This window comes from Rutilus rutilus, assembly GCF_951802725.1.
Source record: "Rutilus rutilus genome assembly, chromosome: 3".
NCBI lineage: Eukaryota > Metazoa > Chordata > Actinopteri > Cypriniformes > Leuciscidae > Rutilus > Rutilus rutilus.
In genome coordinates, this window is record NC_140211.1 from 54,012,429 (window position 1) to 54,017,488 (window position 5,060).

The following is a 5,060-nucleotide window of genomic DNA, read 5'->3' on the forward strand; positions in this document are numbered from 1 at the left end:
GATCATGGGTAGTGTAGTTCTTCACTTGCTTTGCGACGGTTGAAAAAGTATGTTCTATATTGTATGAATGTGTGTGGATGTGCACCTCATTTTGCCGGAAATAGTTGGGGTACTTTTCACCTACTCTTTTATGAATTGTAGGAAATCAGACATACTACTCAGTTCACATCCTGTTTTTCGACCTACTATGGTAGTAGGCATATTCGGACACAGGGATGCAGATTGGGAATGCACAATAAGTGAGTGGTGATGACTCCCAGTAGGTTTAGACAGTGAAGCTCACATGATTCGCCTCATGATATAGTTGGATACTGCAGTCAGGTACGAACACCTATGGGTTTTATGCCGAACATCACATTAACAGGAAAACAGGTCTTATCACATCCACTTGTCTGAGAAAGTGTTAACAGTAGTACGAACTGACGGCGATATCTATGGACTTTTGAACTCTTCCCCGCCATTGATGGAATTATTCCGGCTTTACATGTTTTCACTGTTATATGGTAGGGGGCGCTTGTACACATCTTCTGAAAGAGGACTGAATCTCCTGTTCAAAACACATGTGAAGAAGATGCAGAAACAAGCTATATCATGTGTAATCATACACATATGCGATGGACATTGGTTATGCTCATCTTTGCCTTGGCTCTACATTTAATGAAGCACATACAGTACAAAAGACCATTTTGACCATCCGGTGCCGTTATGTTTAACACTTCTCAGAAATGCTCTTAAGAATAGTCTTAAGCTTTGACTTAAGTGTCAAAAAATTCTTAGTAAAAAGTAGGACTTGTCTAAGAGTAGGAGACTTTTATAAAGAAGCTAAAAGCAACTTTCAGCAAAGTCTAAGACTGATTTTTAAGTGATGACTGAAGTGGCACTTAAGTGTTGTCAGAGCCCGTCTACGGAGAGCCTGGCCACTCCCTGTTAAGTCCTATTGTACCAAATTTTGGTTGTAGTTCCACCAGAGTTCCACTGGGGGCGATCGCCCATGAGTGCAAAATGAATGGGAGTCTATGGGGCTAGACGGCTAAATTTGTCTCTTTCACCCGATTACCGTTGCGAAATCTCAGATTTGATCAACATTAGTTCAACATGGGTTATAGGTCGAAAGTTGAATGAACGAGTACTTATGTCCTTTCGATTTCTTACAGGTTGAGTTGTTGTTGCCCATAACACGCTAGCATTCTGCTAATGAACGCTGATTGGTCAGTGAAGGACTGATTACGACCAGAGATACCGCTTGATGGCCGTGTGTGTGTGTGTATTTTCGGCGTGGTCTTTTAAAACAACAAAACAAAAACTCTTCTAGCATGTGTATTTACCTGTGTCAGCTGTGTTGTCGATGCCTGGAGAGAAAAGAAAGTGCAGAGCGCGAAAGCACCAAAGTGACTGAAGGATTGCCGTAAAGCAGTATCTCTGGTCGTACGATGTGTATGACGTCATTGACATTTTAAAAGACTTTTTAAAGCAAATAAGTGACTAACACCCAGCAATGTGTAATTTCTTTGCATCCCCTTTCGAATACAACATTCAAATTACTAGATAAAAAATTAAATCCTGAGAAAAGTGGATTTTGAGGGGTATAGCGCCATAGACCTCCATTCATTCTGCACTCGTCCTGTGAGCGCCCTCATATGGAGCCAGAGTGGAACTGCAACCAGTTCAGAAGCCGGAAGTTTACTGAGAGTGGAAGTTCTCCCCTTATTAGACATTCTCTGGTGTTGTGAACTAAGGACTACAATGATGTCAACCCAAAATGGCTGAATGGTCATTGAATCATCCAACAGTGAGCCTGGAAGGGTGAAGTCATAGCAGCATGACACCAATCATTTAATCTAATCATAATAAAATCATTTAATTAAGACACACTGAAACATTTATTTCAATATTTGAATTTATTTGTAAAAAAAATAAAATAAAAATGGATTTGCATTGCACAAAATTATCACCAATTATAGTGTTGATGCTACGGAATCCTTTTCTATTGGTAAATGTCTCCTCATTTATAGTTGGAGCGATGATGCGAACATGTTGCGTCACCAACAACTCCTGGGTAGCCCGAAATCCTCATAAAAGTTTCCTGCTTTTGCCGCATGGTTTGAAGATCATTAGGAAAGTCAATGAACCGCCATACAGCAGTGGCCAAAAGTGTTGACCAGCCTGGCAAAAATGGAAATTTTTACCCTTTATCCAAATATTGTTTAAATGTGTTAAAGATTTTGTAAGCATATTGCTTAGTTGTGCTTAGAGTCAATTGTTTTATTTGTGATAACTCAATGAAACATACCAAAGCATGCAAAGAAATTATGAACACTGCAAAAACACGAGAGAACCAGTGAAATATTAATAGCTGATTATGGTGTTGTCAGTGTATTCTTTTCCCTGTGAGTTCATTTTTGTATGTTTTAAGCAAACTTGAAAGGTCATAAAAACAATAAAAAATAAATAAAAAACCTCAGCACATCACTTTTGGCCACTACTGTATGTTTGGTGTGGTCAATGCCGGTGTCATCACCGGTGCACTGGTGCATTTTTGCCCAAAAAATTATAATAATTAATTTCATTACTGCAGTCAGAGCATTGATTTGTAGAGTGGGAGAAGTTATTACATTTCTTAAAAGGTCAGTTACAAAAAGAATACATTTACGATCAAGATTTTATCGTTTTATCAAATCCCTGTCATTGTATAACTCCAATACATCATATCTTTGATGGAAAGTGTGTGTTCTCCTCCTCTCTGCTGCCATCTTGTTACTCTTAACTAGTTTAGGATACCTCTTGAGCACTCTTAAATGATTTAGGAGCTGAGACCTAGTCTTAACACTTAGGAACCTTTATGAATCACACTTATTCTTAAGTTTGGGAATAGGAGTAAAATTATATCATTCTTAGAATTTTGACACACTTAAGACAAAAAATTTAGTGTGGATTTATATATACGGCCCCTGAAACAGAAGTGATGCGACCTGTTTTACACAATGCGGAAGTTTGTTACTCATAACCCCCATTAGCAAGTAAAAGACACTTGCGATTTCAGTGAAAAATGGTAAAAGGAATTTGTTCCCCAAATTAAAATTGTGTAATTTACTCACCCTTATTATGTAACTCCAAATCTGTATGACTTTCTTCTGTGGAAGAACTGGCGTTCTTTTTATTTTTAGTGAAGTGCAATGTTTAAGGCTGCATTTGTCCAAAGTGTTTGTATGAGCTGACTATTCTGGATTAAGCAGCTATTTTGGGGGAATTAAGGGATAATTAAATGTGCTGGATAAGAGGTTCATGTATATTCAACAATATATAACGCATATTAGTCCCATGCGACAGATAAATCTGCAGATTCAGATCTAAGTTAATGAATCAAATCAATGCGCTGAACTTCCATTGAACTTTGTTGTTCATGAAAAGAAACTGAAACTTGTTCCGTAAATGCTGATGAATTAGAACATTTCAGAAACCAGATTCCTGAAAACATGTCCTTACAGCGTAACATAAGACATATAATAGACACTAGTCCTCACAAGTGTGTGTCAAAACAAACAGGACTACGTTACCTGCGTCTTTGTTTCTGGCACTGGGCGGGTAAAGAAAGCCCACGTGCAGTTCCTAACGTGTAATACCTGCAGAAATCGTCGCATTATCTCAGATCATCTGTGGGTTTTAACAAAACAAATGTTAGACATTGGAGCTTGACACTGAAGTCACTCTTTAAACTGCAGTGATGCAAAAGAAAGAGAATAGTTCATTCCTAGGCCAGAGCTGGTTTGGATAACAGGCCTTGACTTGTCAGTTTTACTCCACTTGAGGTCATCGCCATTATAAACGCCTTGGACAAACACCTGCAAATTACAAACACACAATATTTTACTGAACTGGTTTTGTTTCAAGACCCAGATTTACACTGGACATCAAGGACCAGGGTCCCAAAATCACAAGTAAACTAAAAATGTCAAAAGCTAAATAGTAAAAAAAATTATCATTTTGTAAAACAAGTGAAGTAACCCATATGTAACGTAGTCTGGTTTGTTTTTTACCATACACAGTTTTTGTGGATGAAGTAATGTCACACAACCTGCCCATGCTGGAATCCGCCTGATTTGGCTGCGTAAAGTGACAGATGTTAGTTCAAATGAGTGACTGCGTGCCCAAAGTTATTCATTTGCACAAAATACGTCCAAACCATCTCCATATAAGGACTTCCTGCACAACCTTTCCTTTACAGCCTTTCGTCACTCACAGCAAACATACAGTATGACGATATCTCAAGATCCTCGAGAAATACCGTGTACCATCCTCAAAACCAGTTCAAACACAATAAACACCATTTATGCAGTCCCAGATTACAATGATTGCAATCATTTTATCCCTTACAATTCATCTTTGATAATCAAAATGACATTTTGGAAATTTCTTCATGCCTTAAAATAGTTTGAATGTAACTCTACATCCTTGCTTCATTTAGTACACTCGGATGAATGAAGATTCAAATTAGTCCCCGCCTCCATTTACACACCAGCTCGGACTACCTGATCCACTCGGTCAACTGTAGTAATTGGAAATATTGGTTTAATTCAGCCGTATGTTTGAACCAAAAACTGATTCAGAAGAAGAGGAAGAGAGAATTATACATGGTTGTCTACAAGTCAATGAATCAGAATGGTATGTATCAGTCACTACAACGTCAGACACATAACGGTAATTAATATGATTAGTCTTTGGCTTGACCACGTTATCAAACAGCTAATAATGTGTTGCTAATGTCACAAAAAACATGTTCCCGTTTGCCATCTCAGAGTCAGACCGCTGCCTTCTGAAAATCTGATTCCTTAGAAACGCTTTGAACAACTTATAACGTTCTTGGAGAAATGCTCCACCCATCATGCTGACGGGATTGGTTACATGTTTGTGACGGTAGGAAACGTATTTTTTGAGACTCTCTTTGGTTCACTAGACTTTTAAGGAGAACATACTCAGCAATGGACTGATGCGCATCTGCACATGACAGATCACCAGACAGACGTATTGCCCGGACACGCCAACAACAAAAGACATGAGAAGCA